This window comes from Eriocheir sinensis, chromosome 36 (genome assembly GCF_024679095.1).
Source record: "Eriocheir sinensis breed Jianghai 21 chromosome 36, ASM2467909v1, whole genome shotgun sequence".
Lineage (NCBI taxonomy): Eukaryota > Metazoa > Arthropoda > Malacostraca > Decapoda > Varunidae > Eriocheir > Eriocheir sinensis.
The window spans coordinates 5,640,024-5,663,409 of record NC_066544.1 but is presented as its reverse complement, the minus strand read 5'-3'; the positions used below and the strand labels follow the sequence as shown (position 1 = coordinate 5,663,409).

The window sequence follows — 23,386 nt, the reverse complement described above, 5'->3', positions numbered from 1 at the left end:
CTCTCTCTCTCTCTCTCTCTCTCTCTCTCTCTCTCTCTCTCTCTCTCTCTCTCTCTCTCTCTCTCTCTCTCTCTCTCTCTCTCTCTCTCTCTCTCTCTCTCTCTCTCTCTCTCTCTCTCTCTCTCTCTCAGCTCACCATTTATTCTTCTTATTACCTAGAACTGTCAAACAACCCCTTAACCTCCTCCTCCTCCTCCTCCTCCACCACTACCACCATCACCATCCCCTCCTCTACTCCCCCCCGCTTGTGGCATTATTTTCACATCAGAGTTGAGGGGTCGCCAAAGTCGGGGCAAAATACGACAAGGTGTTCTCCTAAGTCTACACACAGGAGGCGAGGGCGCGACAGGCGGGCAGGTGAGAGGAGCGAGGAGACAGGTGAGTCGCCTTGGGTAATTAGAGTGAGTGTGCAGGTGTGCCAGGAGAGAGAGTGAGTGAGAGTAGGGTGGAAAGGAAAGAGGGTGGGAGAAAGGGGGGATGAGAGCGAAAGGGAATGAAAAAGAGAGAGAGAGAGAGAGAGAGAGAGAGAGAGAGAGAGAGAGAGAGAGAGAGAGAGAGAGAGAGAGAGAGAGAGAGAGAGAGAGAGAGAGAGAGACAGACAGACAGACATTCGTTCTCTCTCTCTCTCTCTCTCTCTCTCTCTCTCTCTCTCTCTCTCTCTCTCTCTCTCTCTCTCTCTCTCTCTCTCTCTCTCTCTCTCTCTCTCTCTCTCTCTCTCTCTCTCTCTCTCTCTCTCTCCCTCCCTCCCCCTCCTCCCTCCGACAGGTGTGCGGGGCAGGTACAGGCGACAGGTGAGCAGAAAAAAACGAAAATCTCAGGTGAGCGTCGGGTGAAGTGGCCAGTTTGCCTCATCTTAAGTTCCTTCGCACCAGACAGACTCGAGTTTCCGGGGTGAAAGTGAGGGAGGTGGAGGAGGAGGAGGAGGAGGAGGGAGGAGGAGAAGGAAGAAAAGGAGGTGAAGGTGGAGGTGGAAGAGGAGGAGAAAGAACTATAAAAGAGAAGGAAGAGGAGTGTGAAAAGTAACCATGAGGAGTAGCCGAAGCAGGAGGAGGTGGAAGAGGAGTTGCAGGAGGTGGAGGTGGAGGTGGAGGAGACGGCTATAAGAAGGTCGCCTGAAAGATTATTAAAGTTCATGAATATAATGTTTGATCGTCGCTTTCAATTAGCTCGACAAGGCGTTTTCTGAGAGAGAGAGAGAGAGAGAGAGAGAGTAATCAAATGCAATCATAATTCACCTGACCTAATCTTTTGAGTGGAGGATCGAACCTTTTACTCATAGCTGTGATACATAGGTTCCCATCCCATTTACCTGTGACATTCAGGTTCCAATTCCTTATTCATTTCGTGTTCCTTTACTTGTCTCTTTGAGGATTACTTGATAGTTCTACTCCTGAGCGCCCCCCCCCCCTCTCCTCCTTCCCCTCCTCCTCCTCCTCCTCCTCCTCCTCCTGATTTTCCTTACATGTCTGTTTTTATTCGAAGTTTGTCTCATTTTATCTCTGCTGCTTTATTACCTCCGCCAATGAAGTTGGAGGAGGTTATATTTTCGGTCCGGTCGGTATGTTTATTTGTTTGTTTGTTTGTTTGTTTGTTTGTTCGTTAACAGTCTCCTGTGCACAATTTTGCGGATATGTCTACAAATTTCTCAGGGAAGCTTCGTGTCCATCCAAAATAAAACACATTATATTTTTGATGTCAAAGGTCAAAGGTCAAGGTCACACAAAACGTCAGATTGGCCATAACTTCGGTTCTCGTCATCGTAGAGACTTCAGACTTGGTTCATATTTCAGCTCATGGAAAGACGCACCTTGCATGGCCTTGACCTTGACCTTTGATTATGACCTCGAAAAGTTCGCCCCAGGTCAAAGTTTCCAAAAAAATATAATTTCATCAACTTTCGAAACAAATGCTTCCATTTTTCAGCCGCCGCCGAGTGGCTTAAAACTACCCACATGCTGTCCAGAAGACAACCTATCAACCCGGACTCTAGATTTTATGATTAAAGATGAGCTCCGGGAGGGCAGCATGAGCCAATGCAAGATGGCGCCACTATAAACACTCGCCTGCGCCAGAACGGGCTGGGCCGACCATCAGGACCCACCGGGAAGAAGCCTTGGACCGACCATCAGGATCCACCGGGAAATAGGCCAAGACGTAAAAAAAAAATATATATATATATATATATATATATATATATATATATATATATATATATATATATATATATATATATATATATGATGCTTAGGATCACAGCTGATGCCCATACCAATTTTCAGGACGAACTTTGGCGGAGGTGTGCTCTCTCCGAGTGCTATGCGTCTAGTTTTTATTTTTTATACTTCCTCTTGATTCCAATTTTTCATGTTTTTTTTCTTCTGGGTTCTCAAAGTTTGTCTTCTTCTATTCGTCTCACTTTTCCTTTTGTTTTCTCTATTTTTCCTCTTGGGTCAGTATATTATTATTGTCTTTATTTTTCCTTCTTTTTGTTTTGTTTTGTTTTCTCGTGGGTTTCTATTTTCCTCCTGGGTGTTGATTTTTCCTGTTGCGTTTGTTCTTTTCTTCCTCGCATTATTATGTTTTCCACTTGATCTGCTATTTTCCTCTTGAGTTTAAATTTTTCCTCCTGCGGTTTTTTTTTCTCTTTAACATTATTATTTTCTGCGTTTTCATTTTTCTGTATCTCATTTACATTTCTATTTTCCTCTCCCATCTGCTTGTCCTCTTACATCTCTTTTATTTCCTCTTTACGCTCTAACGTCTCCTTTTTCCTCTTCTGTGTGTTTTCCTCGCACGGCTCTACTGTCCATTACCAGCAGTTTCTTTCTAACATTTGTACTTCACTCTTACTGTAACCATTCCTTCGGGTCTCTGCTTTCCTCTTACGTCTATGTTCTCACTCTATGTCTGTTACTCTCCTCATACGTCAATAGTTTCGTTCTACTGTCTCTGTTTCCGTCTGACGTCATTTCCCTTCTTTTACGTCTCTGTTTCAACGAGGGAAAAAACTTGCACATAGACGCTTTTTTTTTTTTTTTTTTGGAGGGGGGGAGGTGAGAGAGATGATGACCTACACTCCTATTTGATACTAGTTTAAGCCTTTTTCTCATTTTTTCTCTTTCTTTTTCAGTGTGGCGAGGGGAAGGTTCAGCAGGTGCGGGAGGTGAGTGTGGAGGCGCCTGTACCTGTTCTCGTAGCCAGGTGTAGCAACGGAGGCTTACCTGTGCGACTAACAAGGGTGTAACTAAGTGTTGTTTGTATGCTAATTCATTTTTTTTGTTCATGAGTTATTTTGTTTATGTTGTTTTCTCGCTCTTTTAGTGTTTGTTTTGTTCGTTGTGGGTAAGTTGGTATTTTTATCTTAACTGTACGACCAGTTGCTTTTTATCTTGTTGTTCTTTCCATAATTCATCGTTTATAAGTAGGAATTAGTGTTGTTTTCATTCATCATTGTGTTTAAGTTATACGTACGCGGGGATTAGTGGCGGGCCTTGCACTTAGATCCACAGTCCACGAATACCTAAATACCTTAATGTTTGTTCCGCCTACTTGTTCGAGTGTTGGCGTTTTTCCTCTATTGATTTACTCCCTTCGTGCACTTAGATCCACAGTCCACGAATATCTAAATACCTTAATGTTTGCTCCGCCTACTTGTTCGAGTGTTGGCGTTTTTCCTGTGTTGATTTACTCCCTTCGTGCAAGAGTTTCCAATATGTGTGTCATGCTGCTTATAGATCGCTCGTAAATACATCATGGTTTACTTCCTATAATTGACAACCTAGATATTGAGTTTACGATCTTTGTCCAGCCGTGTCTGAACATATTTCTTTCTTTTAAATGGCAGCTTATACTTAGTGAACTTTTCAATTTATGTCATGATGTCTCTGCATGCACTGCCTGACCCGACGACTTTTTCCATTTAATTGACAACGAGGAATCGATTTATTAGTGTGTTCCAATTTCCAAAGAGTTCACCGAACATACTTTTCCTTTGCTTTACTAAATTGACGAAGAGAAAGCAATATGTCAGTATAAGTGCGTGTGCTCCAATTTCCAAAGGGCTCACCGAACATACTTTTCCCTTTTCTTTACTAAATTGACGATGAGAAAGCAATTTATCAGTACAAGTGCGTGTGCTCCAGTTTCTGAAGAGCTCACCAAACATAATTTCCCCTTTTCTTCACAAGTTGACGATAAGGAAGCAATTTGTCAGTGTAAGAGTGAGTTCCGATTTCTGAACACCAATACGAACACATTTTGCTTTCTCTTCACTTAATTGACAACAAGGAATCAGATTATATAGAGTAAGTGCGTGTGGTTCAATTTCTAAACAGCTTCCCGATCACACTTTGCCTCCACTTAATATACAACCAGAAAGCAATTTACTGGTTCAAGTGCTTCAATTTCTAAACAGCTTCCCGATCACACTTTGCCTTTTCTCCACTTAATATACAATTAGAAAGCAATCTATTGGTGCAAGTGCTTCTATTTCTAAACGACGCTGCGAACATACCTTGCCTTTTTCTCTCTCCATTGACATCCTCGTTAGCCAAGTGTTCGGTGTGTGTCACGTAACCCCCCTCGCCAGGCACGCACCGCCCGGCATTCAGCGCCCCTCCTCTAGACGGTCGGGGCACGCGGGCAGAGGTGTCATATTCTCAAACATTTCGACGCTCAGGTTCATATTTAACAGGGCTTTTCTAGTAATTTAGGGCCTTTCCGTGGATAGTTTTCTGATCCTGGTGGTAGGTTGACCGTTCTTTATCGCGACCCCCCAAAAATAACTCATTGGAACACGACTGCTCTCATTTTTGGCCTCTCCATGGATAGTTTTCTGATCCTGGTGGTAGTATGACCCTTCTGTACCGTGACTCTAAAAAAATAACTCTGAGAACGCGATTGCTCTCTTTTTTGGCCTTAAGAAGTATTTGATGTGAGAGGCGGAAGAGTCTGAGAATTCCTAACATGTGTCTCCTTGCTTACTCCTGCCACACACACCAACTCTCCCAAGACCACAGCCGCCGCCTCAACGCCATCAGGCAAACGCAACTCAGTAATCATATCCAGAAATTGCAGGACACAGGGAGGCGAAGACACGAGGTTTTACTCTTACGATCATTATAACTTTTACTTTCGACGACGTTCATTTACGAATCATAGACATAGCGGACCATCAGCCAATCACAACTTAGCAATCATAGAGACAGGAATGGCAAGACACAGGGCGGCGAAGACACTGGTTTTATTCTTGTTTTCTTTTTTTTCTTTTTTTTGGAATTATGTCGAGTATAATTTTAGAAAGCACGAATATAGAAGAAAACAGACACTTGATAACTCTCAGGAATTGCTTGCCTTCGGGGTACGAGCATAATAGTTTTTTACAATAATCATGATCAGTGTAATTTTTTTCGCCCACGTAAATGCTTAACCTTTTTCTTTTTCATTTTGTCCTGATTCCTCTCCCAAATGAGCCTTTTGATTCAACGCTGTATGATCCTTGGTTGTGGAGATGCCTTCATTTCCTTCTTATTTCCCCTTCTCTCTATCTCTTCTAGTCTCTCTTCATTATCTCTCCTCTCTTCATTAACATAACATAAGAACATAAGAACGCAGGAGTCTGCAAGAGGCCGGTAGGCCTGTACGAGGCAGCTCCTTTGACCCTACGCTGTCCATGAATTTATCTAGTCTATTCCACCTGTAGTAAACCAATTTTTGCCTATGTCCCTGTTGAATCTGAATTTATCCAGTTTAAACCCGTTACTTCGTGTCCTACCCGTTCTCTTACCAACAAAACCTTATGAATGTCTCCTCATCCATTTATAAACGATCATGTCTCCACGCACCTTCGCCTTTCTAGAGAATGAAAAGTTTGTGTTTTGAGTCTTTCCTTCCTGTGGCAAGTTCTCAACCCCCCCGAATCATCTTAGTCATCCTCCTCTGCACCGATTCTAACATTTTGATATCCATTCTATAGTAGGGTGACCAGAACTGAACCGCATAGTCAAGATGAGGTCTAACTAATGCTAAATATAGTCTTTATTCCCTTTCTTCATATCCGTTGTGAATGTCTTCGTTTTCTTCTTATCTCCTCTTCTCTTTACCTCCCCTCATTCTCTCAAAATTATCTCTCCTCACTTTCTTCTTCATAACTTCTTATCTTCCTTCTCTCCTCATCCTACGTCTTATTCTTCTTCAGCCTCTGTGATAAGCTTTGTTGTGGGTATATTCTTCTCATTTTCTTTATCTCATCATCTCTCCTCTTTATCTCTCCTCATTCTTCCTCCATTCCACGTCTTTATCCCCCTCATCACCTGCATTACCCCTTCCGATGGTGACGCAGATAATTGGCTCACCTGTGATTTTCTGGCTCTTCGTGCGTACCTGTTACCTGCCGGATGCCTGCTCGGAGGGGGTCATTACCTGTGCTTCTGCGTGCCGGCCGGTGCGATTGCTGATGATTATGATTGCTATTAGTGTTTTTTGTTAATCGTAAAGTTATAGTTATTATGCTATTTAGTGTAGTGTGTGTTGTGGGGTGGAGGAGGGGGGTCAGTAAGGGGTGAGTGGGGGAGTGCTTGTGTGTGTGTGTGTGTGTGTGTGTGTGTGTGTGTGTGTGTGTGTGTGTGTGTGTGTGAGTGTGTAGGTGATCAGGTTTGTCGAAATCACTTTTCTCCATGATAAATTGATTACTTCGCTTTCTCTCTCTCTCTCTCTCTCTCTCTCTCTCTCTCTCTCTCTCTCTCTCTCTCTCTCTCTCTCTCTCTCTCTCTCTCTCTCTCTCTCTCTCTCTCTCTCTCTCTCTCTCTCTCTCTCTCTCTCTCTCTCTCTCTCTCTCTTGGAGGAAAGGATGAAGGAGAGAGAGAGAGAGAGAGAGAGAGAGATGAGAGTTAGGAAGAAAAGTTCTGTTATTTTCTTTCCTCTTTTTGTAACTTCTCTTTCTCCTTCTTCTCCGCCTTCACCTTTTCCTCTTCTCCTTACTCCTCTTTATCCTTATGTTCCTCTTCCTACTCCTCTTGGATACATTTTACACACACACACACACACACACACACACACACACACACACACTCAGTAAACAGAAAGACCAAAACACAAATCAAAACATCAGACACACACAAACAAACAAACAAAAAAGAAACAGTTCAGCGGAAAATAAAAACCTGACGCGGGTGTTTGTTTTCTGGCTGTAGATGACAGTATCGGGAGCGCCGGCGAGAGGAAGACAAGCGAGCATCGGCGGCTGACAGATAGAGGCTTCCAATCTTACGCTGAGGGGGGGAAGGGCGGAGATAGCACATGACTGAGAGAACCTGCTATTAGAGAACCGTGTTTATAAATATGTATCTCTCCACTGTAGCGCTTGATCTCTCTCCCTCCCTTCATCTCCTTTCTCTTTTTTTCTTCGTTTCTTTCTCTCCCCTCATTTTCTTTTTCTCTTTTCTCTTTATTGCTCTTCATTTCCCTACTCTTTCTTCTCTACCTCCCCTCATCTCCCTCTTCTCTTTTTCTCTCCCTTTTAATCTTCCTCTTCTTTTCCTCTCCCTTGTCTCCTCTTCTCTCCTTTCTGTTTTTTCTTCGTTTCTTTCTCTCCCCTTTCTCTTTTCTTTTCCTCTTTTCTCTTCCTTTGCTTTCATTTTCCTACTCTTCTCTCCCTCCTCTCATCTCCCTCTTCTCTGTTTCTCTCCCTCTTAATCTTCCTCATTTTCTCTCCCTTGTCAATTCTTCTCTCCCTTTCCTTTTCTTCTATTTTTATCTCTCCTTCCCTTCATCTTCTTCCTTTATTTTCCTACTCTACTCTCCCTCCCTTCATCTCCCTCTTCTCTTTTGCTCTCCCTCTTAATCTTCCTGCTTATTTTCTCTCCCTTGTCTCTTCTTCTCTCCTTTCCTTTTCTTCTATTTTTATCTCTCCTTCCCTTTGTCTTCCTCCTTTATTTTTCTCTTCCTCCCTTAATCTCCCTCCTCTCTTTTTCCCTGACTTCCTTCACCTCTCTCTTCTACTTTTATTCCTGCCTCCCTTCATCTCTTTTTTGGTCCTTCCTTGCATATCTCTCTCTCTCTCTCTCTCTCTCTCTCTCTCTCTCTCTCTCTCTCTCTCTCTCTCTCTCTCTCTCTCTCTCTCTCTCTCTCTCTCTCTCTCTCTCTCTCTCTCTCTCTCTCTCTCTCTCTCTCTCTCTCTCTCTCTCTCTAAGTCCCTTCTATGTTTTTCCATTTTTCATTCCTTTCTTCAGTTATTCTCCTTCGTCTCTTCTCCTCCCTTCCGTTTTTCTTTCTCTCTGCTTCTTTTTTCCTTCTCTTCTTCACGTTCCACATCTCTCTTCTCTCTCCTTCCACTCCCTCGTCACTTTGTTTTTCTCTTATCTTTCCGTTCTACATCCTTTCAAGCTTACCTCTTTCTTTCTTTCCCTTATTTTATCTCTCTCTGTTCCCTTTCCATTCGTTCATATACTCCTTTCTTACACCCACGTTCCCTTCCTTTGCCCTTTCACCTACTGGATGTGCCCTGTTTATCTCTGTCTGTCTCCTTTCCTTCCTCCATCCCTCTGTTCCTCTCCCATTCCTTTCCTCTACCCTTTCACCCACATGGACTTACTCCCTCTCATTTATCCCCTTCCCTCCCTTCGTCCTTTCACCTTCTCTGCCTAACTTGCTTCCCTTCCCTTCCCTTCCTCTATCCCTCTCCATCCACTCGCTGTCTTCTGCCCTTTCCTCTTCTCTGCCTAACTGTTTTCCCTTCCCCTGCCTATATAGTTTTCCTCCTCCCTTCCCTTCCTCCGTCCCTTTCACCTACCCTGTCTAACTATGTCTCTCCCCTTTCCTCCCTTTCCTCCATCCCTTTCACTTACTTTGTCTAACTTTCTCCCTCCTTCTGTGCCTCCTACATCTCTTTCGGTAACAATATATCTTCCCTCCCTTCTATCCCTTTCACCTCCCCTGCCAATGATGTTTCTCCCCTTTCCTCCCTCTCCTCCATCCCTTTCCCCTACCCTGCCTTTCTCTAACTCTCCCCTTCCCCTTCCTTCTTCCGTCGCTTTTCCTTCCCTGCCTAACCCTGTACCTTGCCTACCCTCCCCTTTCTCCGTCCCTTTCACCTACCCTGCCTAACACTAGTTCTTTCCCCTTCCATTCCCTTCCTCTGTCCCATTCACCTACCCTGTGTGTCTTTGTCTCTCCCCTTCCCATCCCTTCCTCCGTCCCTTTCACTTACCCTGTCTAACTATGTATTTCCACTTCCCTTCCCTTCCTCAGTCCCTTCTTCCCTTTCACCTACCCTGCCTAACTCCCCTTCCTCCGTCCCTTCTTCCCTTTCACCTACCCTGCCTAATTCCTCTTCCTCCGTCCCTTCTCCTTCCCTGCTGCGCGCTGAGACACGTTTTTGCAGCTCGCGGGATCCAGCCTTGATAGAGACGGTGACCCTCTTTATGGCGCACGTAATGGGTGTGCGGGAAGCGATTCGACGCGTCAGATTAGGGTCAGATCGGGTGCAGATTGCTTGTCGCCTGGCTTGAGAAGGGGGAGGAGGAGAGGGCATAGGAAGGGTGGAGGGGGAGTGTGGGAGGGCGTGTGAGGCCGAGAGTGGGCGTGGCGTGGGTGGGGCGTGGGCTTGATCATCCCTTTACGAAGCATGTTTTAAGTTTATTGGGCCACGCATCGGCTCATGTCACTAGAGGAGGAGGAAGAGGAGGAAGAGGAAGAAGAAGAAGTGCGGAAAAGGAGGAAGAAAGACCAACGGGAGGACGAGAAGACAGAGGAGGGGGAGGAGGAGGGACAATAATAGAGGGAGGAATAATAATAGGAGGAGTGGGTGGGGGACGAGTCAGTGCTCTGCTTGTCTGGCGGAGTTTATAGCCTGCGCGCCTCGTTCTCTTGTATTTTTGGTGCCAAGGTCGTGAGCGGGAAGGAAAGTGCAGGCGAGGGAGGAAGGGCAAGAAAGAAGGGTGGATGAGGTAAGAGGAAGAGCAGTAAGAGGAAGAAATGGAAGAGTAAGAGGAAGGAATAAAGGAGTAAGAGGAAGAAACGAAGGAGTGAGAGGAAGGAGAAGAGGAGTAAGAGGAAGGAGAAGAGGAGTAAGAGGAAGGAATGGAAGAGTAAGAAGAAGGAATGGAGGAGTAAGAAGAAGGAAGGAAGGAGAAAGAGGAAAACATAAATGAACGGGAAGGAGGAAGCGAGGGAGGAACGGCAAGAAGGAAGGTTGGAAGAGGAGGAAGAGGAAGGAGAAGAGGAGGAAGAGGAAGGAATAAAGTAGAAAGAGGAAGGAGTGAAGTAAAAAGAAGAAATAGATGTGCAGGAAGGACAGAATGAGGGAGGAAGAGAGAAGCAAGGAGGAACAGGAGGAGGAGGAGGTAGGAATAAATGAGAAGGAAAAGGAAGGTGCAAGGAGAAGGGAAAAAATGCACTGAGAGGTCATGACAAAGGAATGGAGGAGGTGATAGCTAAGGAAGACGAAGAGGAGATGGAAATAGATGCGGAGGAATGACAGGAGGCAAGGAGAAGCAAGGAACAGGAAGGGAAGGCACTAAGAGATAACGACGAATTAAAGGAGGGAGGAATAGGTGAGGAAAAGGAGGAAGGAAGGAATGAATGAAGAGAATAGAGAGGAGGCAAGAATGAGAGATAAGGAAGAAGAAAATGAAGCAGTAAGATTTAAGAAGTTGGAGAAGGGGAAGAAGGAAGAGGAGGAAGGAGAAGAGGAGGCAAAAAGAAAGGAGAGAAAACACAAAAAAGAACCAAGGAGAAAAGGGAAAAGGCAAAAAGAGGAGGAGGAGGAGGAGGAGAGCAAAGTAGGAAGAGAATGGAAAAAATAAAGCTAAAAAGAAAGAGAGAGAAAACAATAAAAATGAGCAAGAAGAAAAGATTAAAGACAAAGAGAAGAGGAGGAGGAGGAGGCAGAGACCAAAGTAGGAAGAAAATGAAGACGTAAAAAGGGAAAGGAATGGAGAGAGGGAGAGGGGCGGGGGAGAGAGAGAGAGGCAGAGAGGGAGGGAGGGCGGAGGGGGAGGGGGCAGGCGTTGATCAATCACTTGGTGTTGAGAGAGATGGAGAGCCGCGTCTCGGTGTACAGGTATTTATAACACTTCACAGGACTATAGTTAACACCTCCCAGCCTCCTCCTCCTCCTCCTGCTCTCTCCCACCTCTCCACCCATCCCTCCTCTCTCACAGTCCCTTCCTCTTTCTCTATTTCCTCTCTCTGCTTCTATCTTACTCCCTTGCAGTTCCTATTGTAGCTTGTCTATCTCTTCCTTCTCTTTTCTCCTCTCCTCTTTCCCCCTTCTTCATCTGATCTTCCTCTTACCTCCCTCTCTTTCTAATCTCATGCACTTCCTCCTTCCTTATCGCTTCTCTCTGTTTCAATCTCACTCCCTTGTCTTTCTATATACCTCCTCTTTCTCTTCCTCTTCCTTCTCACTCCTCTTCTCCATCCCTCGTCCCTTCTCCTCCTTCTCTGTCTCTTCCCATCTGCTTCCATCTCACTCTCTTGTCTCTTTCTATATGTCTCCTCTTTCTCTTTCTTCTCTATTTGCCAGCAGGATAGAACACGCAGTAATAGATTTAAACTAGAAAAGTATAGATTTAGGGGGGAAATAGGCAGGCATTGGTTTAGTAATAGGGTGGTGGGGGAATGGAATAGACTCAGCAATCACATAGTAAGTGCAGGGACGCTAACTTGTTTAAAGAGTAGACTTGATAGCTACATGGACAAGGATGACAAGTGGTAATGGGAAAGAATCTGGAGCTGCCCTTTGTAATCCACTCGGCCTCTTGCAGTCTCCCTGTGTTCTTATGTTCTTATGTTCTCTTTCTTCTCTCTTATTTATCTTCTCCCTCCTCTTCCACCTATCTATTCTTTCTCTTTCTTCTCTCTTATTTATCGTCTCCTTCCTCTCCCACCTATCTATTCTTCCTCCTCCTTCTCCCAGCCTCACTTCCTCCTTCTCTATCCCTTCTTTGTTTTAATCTCACTCCCTCTATATTTCTCCTCTTCACCTCTTCTGCTTTACTCTTCTCCTTCCCTTACTTTTTCCTTCTCTATATATTCTTTTTCTTCTCTTTCTCTTCTTCCCATCCTTCTCCTGCTCCTTCTCTATCCCTCCTCTTCTTTCTCTTCCTCAGTCCTTTTTCTCCGTGCCTCATTTCCTCCTCCTCCTCCTCCTCCTCCTCCTCCTCCTCCTCCTCCTCCTCCTTCTCCTCCTCGCCTCATTTCCTCCTTCCCCATCTGCCAACTTTCTCCTTTTCTTTCTTATCTAATTTCACTTATTCTCCATCTTTCTTTTATATTCTCGTTCCCTCCTTTCCTCTCTTCTTATTTAGTATATTATCGCTTTATTTTCTCTTTATTTTCCTTTATTTTTACCTCTATTTTTATCTGTCTCTCTCCCTCCCCCTCTATTTCCTTCTTTGTTTTCTTTCTATGTATGTTTTCCTTCCTAATCTTTTTTCCTAACGACTATTTTTTCCCTTCTCCTGTTGTCTCTTTTCTCCCTGCCTCATTTTCTTCTTCCTTCAGATTTTCCTTCCTCCTTTCTTTTCACTCTATCTAAATTGTATCAGTCTAATTTATCGCCTCCCACACCTCTTCCTTAGTTTGTTTTTCTGCCTCCTCCTTCCTATCTCCTCCACTTCCTTCTCCCTATCTCCTCCACTTCCTTCTCCCTATCTCCTGCATTTCCTTCTCCCTATCTCCTCTACTTCCTTCTCCCTATCTCCTGCATTTCCTTCTCCCTATCTCCTCCACTTCCTTCTTCCTATCTCCTGCACTTCCTTCTCCCTATCTCCTCCACTTCCTTCTTTCCTCCGTGACCTTGATCTTTCTTTCCTCAACCAACTTCCTTCTTTGCTTCCTACTTCCTGCTTCCTGTCCCTCCCTCACATCCTTTCTCCTTTCTCTCTTCCTTCTCCCTTCATCCTTTATCTCCTCCCATTTTCTTTTCTTCCTATTGGTTATTTGCATTATCTTCTCCATCTCCTTATCTCCTCCGTCTCTAACCTTCCTCCTCTCCTCTTCCTCCTCCCTCCTCCTCCTCCTCCTCCCCCCCCTCCCCCTCTTGTCTAAATAACATACAGCATGACAACACGAACCTGGCTACCCTGTGTGTGTGTGTGTGTCTGTGTGTGTGTGTGACAGTTAGTGCGTATGAGTGTGGTTACATTCGTCTGTGTGTGTGTGTGTGTGTGTGTGTGTGTGTGTGTGTGTGGCGGGGGAGGAGGGGGGTGTCTTGGTGTGTGTGTGTGTGTGTGTGTGTGTGTGTGTGTGTGTGTGTGCGCGCGTGCATGGAAGCGGGTGTTTGGGCGCCGCTATTTATAACACACACTGTACATAGCGCCCGAAGGCTATTCACGGCGAGAACTCTCAGTGCGTGACGTGGGTGGAGGTCGGGGGATGGGGTGGGGCGGGGAGGCGGGGGAGGGTGACAGATGGGGGCGGGGGCGAGGCGGGGTACGTGAGGTGGGTGGAGAATGAGGGTGCGCGAGGGCGGGTCAGGGGGGAGAGGGGGTAAACACTATTCGGGTAAGAGGGAAAGGGGGGGGCAAAGGGGCGGGGGTGACAGAGTGATGGTTGGGGAATGGTTGAGGAGGGGACGGTGGAAGGCAAGGTGAAGGGAACTTATTGTATGTAGGTAGATGGGGAGGGATGGGTAGAGAAAGGTAGGGGATGGGTGAAGAGGAGACAAGAGATGGGAGGGATGGGGGAGGGAAGTCAAGTATTGCGTGAGCGAAGGAAGGGAAGAAGGAAAGGGAAGAGAAGAAGAAAGAGAAAAGAAAAAAAAAACAGAAGGGAAAATGCAAAATGACACTCAGGTAGATAAAAATAAAGACAATAGAAAGAGGAAGAGAGGAAGACCAGGCGACAGAAAATTGCAAAATGAAAGAAAGTACATCAGACATACAAACAGACGTGGAAACAAAAGCTAAGTAAAGAGGCAGGTGTGGGAGGAGAAGGACACGTGTGGAGAGGTATAGAAAGGTGCAGGACAGGTGTGAAAAGAGATAAAGAGTTTGCAGACAGAGACACAAAGAATCACAGACTGGCGCAAAGAAACGGGTTGAGAGTGTGGGCCGCGGCGGGACGGGGAGAACAGGACAAGGAGACAGGAGGACAAATTGATAGATACAGACAAGGGAGAGGACAAGAGTGAAAATAGATAATGCCGCGACAGCCCGACAGGAGAGGACAACAGGAGAGAAGGATATAGAGACACTCAGCCTGACAGATAAACGTACAGACGGAATGAGACAGACAGATGGACACTTAAACACGGCAGGGAGAGAGAGAGAGAGAGAGATTGTGGATTAAGTCATTAGTAAGACTGACAGGCAAATAGAGATGAAGAGAAAGACACAGGAAAATTCGCTTAATATTAATTGTTTGCTTGTATAAAAGAGGAAGTGGGTCTGATAAGGAACACACACACACACACACACACACACACACACACACACACACACACGATACCTTTCCCATCTCCCCTTCTTTTCTCTAACCCTCTTTTCATAATCTCTTTCCCTTCCTTTTCCCATTCCTTTTGCCCTCCACCCATACCTTCTCTTTTCCATTCCTTTCAATTCTGTATATGTCTTCCACTTGCTGTCTTTTCCCTCTTTACCTAATTCTCTCTCTCTCTCTCTCTCTCTCTCTCTCTCTCTCTCTCTCTCTCTCTCTCTCTCTCTCTCTCTCTCTCTCTCTCTCTCTCTCTCTCTCTCTCTCTCTCTCTCTCTCTCTCTCTCTCTCTCTCTCTCTCTCTCTCTCTCTCTCTCCATTATTTTCCCATACCCGACCTCCACCATAGCCGTCCACCCCATACTCTTCCTCCACCTCCATTTCCTTTTGCTACATATATCCCGGCCATGCCTTTGCTCCTATCTATGCCTCCCTTGTCCCTCTCATGCCCTATACCTCATACCCGATCACCCACATCACATCCATTATCTTCATAAACCTACACCACCACTCCTCTTCTTGCACCCTCCTCCTCCTCCTTCTCCTCCTCCCCCAGTGGCTTAATCAGTGTAAACATGATGAGCTAATCCTGAGTTATTAAGAGACACCTCCAATCCCTTTCACTTCATCGTAAACACTCGCGATGAATGGGGTGAGGGGTTGCCAGAGGATAAATATACAGGATTTTCCCGCTCCCGAATGCTGTCACAGAGAGGGGGAGGTTGGGGTTGGGTGGTAGTGGTCGGGGTGGTGGGGGTTGAGGAGAGGGATGGGGTCGAATGGGTTTGGTGTCATGTTTTCTAATGGGTATGAAGTGGGGGTGGAGGTGGAAGGGGTGGGGGGGAAGAAGGTGGAGGGTGGGGAGAGGGGAGATGCTGCTTGTTAGGGCCTTGTTTGTTTATGTGTGTGTGTTGTTTGTGTTGATCTGTGTGTGTGTGTGTGTGTGTGTGTGTGTGTGTGTGTGTGTGTGTGTGTGTTTGCAAACACACACACACACACACACACACACACACACATTCACGACTGCTTTTCACAAATAAACACCACCTCTTTACCACACACACCATCACCACCCTTCCACCCTTCCACCCACCTCCATTCTTGAGCCTCCACCTCCACGTCACGAGACCACCTGAGAAATGACAAGGCTGGGTAGTGGTGGTGGAGGTGCGGTGGAGGTGTGGTGGAGGTCAAGAGGTGATGACGTCAGAGAGTGGAGTGACGTCATGCGTAGGTCAATGCTCGAAGGTCAGTCCAAGGCGCCAGAACAACATAACGGAGCTAATTAAGACGCGAGGAAAACGGGCCTGATGGGAGGAAGGGGAAACACTGCTAAATATAGACCCGCCTGAGGCATGGCTTGAGGGGAAGGGGGAAGGGGTGTCGGGGGAGGCGTTTGTGTGTCAGTGGTGTGTGTGTGTGTGTGTGTGTGTGTGTGTGTGTGTGTGTGTGTGTGTGTGTGTGTGTGTGAATACCCTGTGTGTTTATGCGTGTTAAATGTTGAATATGGAAGTAGAATTCGCTCTCTATTTGGGCGGTGTGTAGGTGTGTGTTTGTGTGTGTGTTTGCGGGTGTATGGGTGTGAGGGCTGTTACGACCGCATGGATTTGTTCATGTTTATATTTGTTAAAAGAAATTCTACCATTTTAGGTGTAATGAATCTCCGCACACACACACACATACATACACACATGCATACATCCATTCATCCATCCATACATACGTACACACATACCTCTAAGTCAATACAAAAAGTTCTTCATCAATTCATATAAATTTTCATACAGACGTCAAACAGACACAGACAGAGAGACGGGCAGACAGGTGGAAAAATAGAAAGAAAGACGGACATAGCAAAATACACAAAACAAAATTTATATTAAAAATAAAGAAAATAAACAAACCTTCACTCACTTCTGTTCATCCTTTATTCTTTCCACATTTTTCCCCTTTGTTCCTCTTCTTATCCGCGTCTCCTCTGCTTTTTTTCTCTCTCATTTCCCACCTGTCAGTCTCTTCTCATGATATGTAAGATAAGGGAACAAGATCGGACCTCTCCCCTTCTTCCTTCCTCCCACATTGCCGATCCCTTTCATTCCCCTTCTTCCAAAACCTCATGTCTCCAGGTACTACTATTACTTTCTTATCTCCAACCGTCCCCTTATCCACCATCCTATCTACACCTTCCTTCCTCTTCTATCCCTTTCTATACCCATTATCCTTTTAGCAGCCTTCCTCTCATGGACCTTCTCTTCCTAGTACAACTTCTTCATCCACTGACACCTTCAACACTCCCTATCTCCTCCTTCCTTTCCTACTTCTTCCCCCGTTTCCTCCCCCATCACCTACCCTCTCTCCTCCTGTACCTTTCTCCCCTCCCCAACTGACACTTTACTTTGGTCTTCAGTCAAACCTTTGGCATCGCAACGAAGATTATTTTGCAAGTCATTTGTGAGGAGAAAGGAAGAAATGGAGGGAAAGTGGGAGGGAGGAAAGGAGGTTGAGAAATTTGAATATCAAAGAGTAACAAAAAAACTAAAAAGCAAAGGGAAAGGGAAAGATGTGAGAGAAATATATAACAACAAAAGACAGGGTGACAGGAAAGTATTGGAGAACGACAGAGTAAGAAAGAGAGAGAGAGTCGGAGAGGAGAAAGGGAGCAAACAGACACAGACACGAAAGATCAAAGGAAAGGAACCAAGCAATTGTGATAAATACGAAAGTAGAGGGAAAGGGACCGCAAGTAAGAGCCTAACGGATATTTATACGATTGGGAAAGCAGGGCGAGATAAAACGACGAAATACAACTAGCAGATTAAAGAAGGAGAGCGTGAAGGCATATTGGGTGAGGAGAGAACGCTTGACAAGGAATAAACAGGAAAAGGTGATAATAGTAAAAAGAGGAGAAAATAATGGAAATATATATGTGGAGGATCGCGAAGAGCTTGAAAGAAGGGAGAACATGAAAGGCGGCGATAGAGAAGATGAATTGAAATAAATGAGGGTAGGAAAAAGACGTTAACAGGAAAGATGTAAGAATTTGTGCATGCAGGAAGGAAGGAAACAAAGAGAGAAGAAGGGGAACAAGCATGAATACAAAAGAGGGTGAAGAAGAATGATTAGTGCATGCAGGAGGGATGAAAAGAAGAGAAGAAACACTGAAGGAGGGGAACAAGCAGAATTGGTGCATGCAGGGAGATGGGAAACAAGAAGACACATTGAGGAAGAGAAGCAAGATAATAAGTGAATAGGGTGAGGCGTGGAGAGGCAGAACGAGCAGGTGAACGATAATGGATGAGGAACGTGAGGAGGAAGGTGAGGGCAGGTGCTCATGTCACACAGGTATCTCATTTCACTTCCTCCTCCTCCTCCTCCTCCTCTTCTCCTGATGCTCCTCCTCGTCCTCCTCCTCCTCGTCGTCGTCGTCGTCATTCTTTTTACTGCCCTATTATTTGCATCTCCCTCTCCCTCCCTCTCTCGCTCTCACTTTCCTCCTCCCTCCTTACCTTCCTCCTCTTCATTAGGTAATCAAAAAGGTAAAATTTAAAGGTTTGTTATTTCTACCTTCATCTCCATTCCTCTTCTCCCTCTTAAACGCTCTACGCTCCCTTACGTGTTTTGATGCATGAAATATATGTTCTCTCTCTCTCTCTCTCTCTCTCTCTCTCTCTCTCTCTCTCTCTCTCTCTCCCCGGTAGGTTTTTTTCTGATGCCTTTTGTTCCCCGGCATCGGTTTTTGTGCATATCTCGCGCCCCGCTCCGCCGCCTAATCTGCATCTTCTCGCCGTTGTGTCGCCCACCTGCTGAAAGGCTTCTCCTGCGCCTCCATTTAGTTTGGTGTCATGTCTCAAGGTTTTTGTTCCTCTGCTTCTCTTCTGCCTTTTGTTTTGTTCCTGTTTCCACTTTCCGCCAACCAGTTTTTTTATTTGTTTCTTTTAATCACCTTTATTTGCATCTTTCCCCAAACTCTTGATTTTCCTGGTCCTTTTGTTTAGATTTATTTGCATCTTCCGCCAAACTTTTCTTTACCCTCTTCTTTATATTCTTCCAAAGCCCTTTTTTATGTTACTTTCGATCACCCTTATTTCCCTTTTCCATCGAACTCTTTATTTTAATTTTGTTACTCTTATTTGTTTTTTCTTTTGCGTCACACTTTTATTTTTTCTACGTTCCTTTTACTCACTTTTTTTTTCTCTTTCCGCCACTGTCTCATTTTTTCTTATGTTGCTCCCACCCACTCAATCACACTCCATACATCTTCATGCAGTCTTTTGGTGTCTGTTCTTCCTATGTATTCCTATGTATTCCTTTTCTTCGACCCATTCGCTTCCTGTGTCTTGTCTTCTGCTGCTACTTTCCTTCTTCCCTTTCTTCTTTCTTTTCTTCTTCCTTCTATCCTTCCCTTCCTCCTCCTCCACTTATCCACCATTATCCTTTCACACATGAGTATCTTTATGTTCAAATCTTTCCTATTTTACGTTCTTCCTTCCCATCTTACGTTCTTCCTTCCCCTCATTCCGTCTCTCCTTCTCCCTCTCCAATTCTCCTTCCCTCCCTCCTCCTCCTGCCACCTCCATCCAGTCACTCTAAAAATGCATAACGTTTTCTTGTTCAATTGTCAAACCATTCCCATAACACGCCTTCCCTTCATCCCTCCTCCCTACACCCTCTCTCTCCCTTCTCCTCTTCCTCTCCTCCCCCTCCCTCCTTCCCTCCACCCCTCCACCCACCCTCACCCATCACAATCACTCCATATATGCATAACTGCCACATGTTCAAAGCATTCCCTTCTTACGTCCTTCTCCCCCCCCCCCTCTCTCCCTCCTTCCCTACCTCCCTTTCACCTTCCTTTCCTCCCCCCTCCCTCCCTCCCTGTTGGTCGTGACGGGACTATCAAATGGGCCGTGACGTCACTCCCAGGTAGCACAGGGACAGGTAATCAATCAGGGGTGGAAGACGCACCTGTCTGCCCCCTCAGGTGACCCATTCTTTAGGCCTGGGGGAATGAGGAAAGGGAAGATTATTATTGTCTCCCCTTTCCTATTCCCTTTTATTCCCTTTTTCCTCCCATGAATATCCTCAGTGTCTATCTTTATCCTACTCCCTTTTATCTCCTCACTCGCGCTCTCCCTATCTCTCTCCCCCTCTCCCCCCCTTCCCCCAGCCCCAAGGGAGGAGGAGACGGGGTGTGTGGGAGGCTGACGTGAGGGGAGGCGTCCGTTGCTCGGTGTGTGTGTGTGTGTGTGTGTGTGTGTGGCTGAGGTGAAGGAACGTCAAACGAGGAGGAGGAGGAGGAGGAGGAGGAGGAGGAGGAGGAGGAGAAGGAAGAGGACGTGTAAGTATGTTGTATTTATCGACCTTCACCTTACAAGACTTGTAGGAGGGGGAGGAGGAGGAGGAGGTGAACGAGGAGGAGGAGGAGGAGGAGGACACATAGAAAAATGTAAGCGTGGGGGAGCAGGCAACAGAAAAAACGAGTCCGCCGGCAGTGAGCAAAAGAACATAAGAACATAAGGAGTCTGCAAGAGGGTGGTAGGCCTGTGCAAGACAGTTCCTGTAAACCTAACCCCACCTAACCTCACTCTCCATGAACTTATCTAACCTTTTTCTGTAATTTATGTATCGTACTGGCACTCGCAACATGACTATGAAGCCTGTTCTTCCCATCCACCGCTGTTCCACTCATCCACTATTGGTGAACCAATTCTTGCCTGTCTTTATAGAATCTGAATTTATCCAACTGAAACCCGTTGCTTCGTGTCCTACCTGACTCTTTTACCACCAGAACCTTATTAACACTACACTTATTTTTCATCAGTTTCATCCTTTTGTGCACTTCGTTCAAATCTCCTCGCACCCTTCGCCTATTAAGAGAATGCAAATTTAAATGTTTAAATCTATCCTCTAATGGCAAGTTTCTCAACCTTTGAATGACATTTGTCATCCTTCTCTGCACAGATTCTAATATCTTGATGTCCATTCTATAGTAGGGTGACCAAAACTGACCACCATAACGGTATCAGGGCTGCCTATTGCTAAATACAAAACTTTTTCAGTAACCATTGGAAATCCTAAACTCGAGAATTTCCTTTGTAACTCTTTTTATATAGAACGCTACATCAGGTCTTCCCTTCTCCCGCCAGTCTGGGTCGCTCCTACAATGGAGGAAGCTCCACCAGAATGTCTTCATCCTGTCACGATGCACCAAAATATCCCGGTGCACACCATTACTGTGGTCGTGCATTTGAGGCGTCTGTAGAAGGGTAGCAAGGGTTAAATTTGTTCGTCGGGCACGGCAATGGCCCGACGTCAGTGACGTCAATTAAAGCACTTGCAGTACAAACGTGCGGAACCGTTCAGTTTACTCCCGGCGCAACAAAGTAACGGCCAGTGTGATTTTTACAGAAGTTGATCGTTCTCGCGGTAGCCTCTGCTGTAAAGTTGTTCTACTGACGGATGACTCGATTAAAAAAAAACTCCGTGGATCAGTTTCTGCATGGTTGGCTACGACTCCGCGGGCTTGAGTTAGAATCCCGGCCCGGGCAGTCGGCGTTCAGTTCACCTTCGAGCTGGTCGATAAGTGGGTACTTGGGGAAACTTGGGGAATGTAAACTGTGGCAATCCCGGATTCCACAGTGGCCAGCGTCCCTGGGGGCTCTTACCTGCCACAGGCTCCAAGAGCCAACGGAATGAAGATGAGCACCACAGCCACGCGCAGCTATAGCGTGTGCACCCACCCTTCCTTACCTTACCAATGTTTTCACTGCATCGTCTTGCTTGATTTGGTTGACAGATGTATCTAGTCCTTGCATTCATCTGATAAAAAAAAAATAGTGAACGACGTCGCTGAACTTGTTTGGGTACATGAAAACCTGCATCCAATCCCTCTGCACCGTCTCTTTTTTCCAACATCAAGAAGTTTAGTCAGTATTTAGACGGATCCGCACTCAACGATGGTATCATTTTTTTGTAGTGTGTAGCTACACACTTTGAGCAATACGATGTCATTATAATTTTGGGGTCAGGACTGCACTGCGTAATCCGGACGAGGCCTCACCGAGTTAGTCAAATTTAATATTACTCCCGGTGCCTTACACTCGAAGAACCTCGCCATGAACCCGAAATTAGTATTTGCTTTCTTTACCGGCCGTTTTATTGTGCTTTGCATGTTTCAAGCAATGCATATTTTGACCTAAATAACTAATCTTTATGTGCGACCTCCCGAAGCTCCGCACGCATGTTATATGTATTGTTTTTATTTCTGGATCCAAGGTGCATGACTTTGCACCTGTCAAGTTTGAGGGACCTTTGCCACTTTTCCTATCACTGAATAATCCAGTCAAGGTCTCGTAACACCACTATCACCATTACCACCACCACTATCGCCAACAGCAGCAGCAGCAGCACTACCACCAGCTTCACCATCACCATCACCACCACCACCACCACTACCTTCACCACCCTCACCTGCTCCTGGGCCGCTATTAGTGTGCTCAAAGGTGTGTTTACCTGAGGTGCGTGTGGCAGGTATGTCCTCCCTGGCACGCGACCCTACCTCACTCACCTTGCTTTACTCACCCTGCCTCACTCACCCTGCCTTGCCCTGCCTATCTCACCCTGCCTCGCCCTATTTCATTCACCCTGCCTCACTCACCTTGCTTCACTCATTCTGCCTCTCTCACCCTGCCTCACTCACCTTGCCTTACTCACCCTGCCTCACCCACCCTGCCTCACTCACCCTGCCTCACTCACCTTGCCTTACTCACCCTGCCTCACCCACCCTGCCTCACTCACCCTGCCTCACTCACCCTGCTTTACTCACTATCTCACTCACCCTGCCTCAATCACATTGCTTTACTCACCCTGCCTCAATCACCCTATTTCACTCGGCCTCACTCACACTGCCTCACTCACCCTGCCTCCCTCACTCACCCAACTTTTTTGCTCTCTGACATGCTTTTCTTTCCTTTCCTTTCCTTCCCTTTCCTTCCTTTTTTTTCTCTTCCATCTTATAAGAACATAAATACATAAGAACGTAAGGAGTCTGCAAGAGGCTGACAGTCCTATACAAGGCATCTTCTGTAAACCTAACACCACCTAACTTCACTATCTATGAAATCATCTAACCTTCTTGAATGCATCCATCTTATTAACACTTAGAACTTGACTGCCGAGCCTGTTCAGCTTCCTCTCCTATCCTTTATCTTACACTTCTCATTCCATCCCATCCTTTCCTTTCATTATCTCCTTTCCTTTCCCTTCCCTTCCCTTTCTCATCCTTTCCCTTCCCTTCCCTTCACTTATGTCCACCTGCCCCTCATCTCGTCACCTTTCACGCCGCATCGCCCATCACTCAGCCTCGCCACCTCAAATCTGTCTCGTACGCTCGCTTCTCGCCCTCCTAATCTCGCTTCTTCTCTTTCGCAGTCTCTTTACGCCACGCCTGTCTCTCATCATTCTTCCTCCGGCTCCTCCGTCTTATCACCCTCCTTTTCCTCAGCTTCCTCCCCAAAACCTTCCTGTCTTACCCTCTCCATCTCAATCTTCCTCTCTCCTCTCTTTATCTCACTACCCCACCTCCTTCTAATTTTCCCCTTCCCCTTCCTCCTCCTCCTCCTCCTCCTCCTCCTCCTCCTTTTCCGTCTCTGTCTTCCTCTCGTCTCTTTACCTTACCACTCACCTCTTCCGTCTCCTCCTCCTCTTGAAGTTTAAGACGCCGAGATTAATGTTGTCTTTGTATAACTCGTGGCAAGACCTCACCTGGAATGCGCAGTGCAGTTCTGGCTTCCTAATTAAGAAGGATACGAGGGAGTGAAGCAACGTTCCACGAAATTTATACCATCGTTGAAGGTACAGTCGAGTAAAAATATTCTTGAGCGACTCAGGCTCTTTACGCTGCACAAGAGACGACTGCCATGGGATCTGATACAGGTCTTCAAATACCTAAACA

The 23,386-nt window shown here is 45.9% G+C and overlaps 1 long non-coding RNA gene across 1 annotated transcript in view; it reads left to right on the top strand.

Moving 5' to 3' along the window:
- The first annotated feature begins 3,128 nt into the window (after positions 1-3,128).
- Positions 3,129-23,386, top strand: part of LOC127008013 (uncharacterized) — an 89,808-nt gene continuing 69,550 nt past the window's right edge. The window contains exon 1 of the long non-coding RNA XR_007760736.1: positions 3,129-3,163. This is a non-coding gene — a long non-coding RNA (uncharacterized LOC127008013). The remainder of the gene's footprint in view (positions 3,164-23,386) is intronic.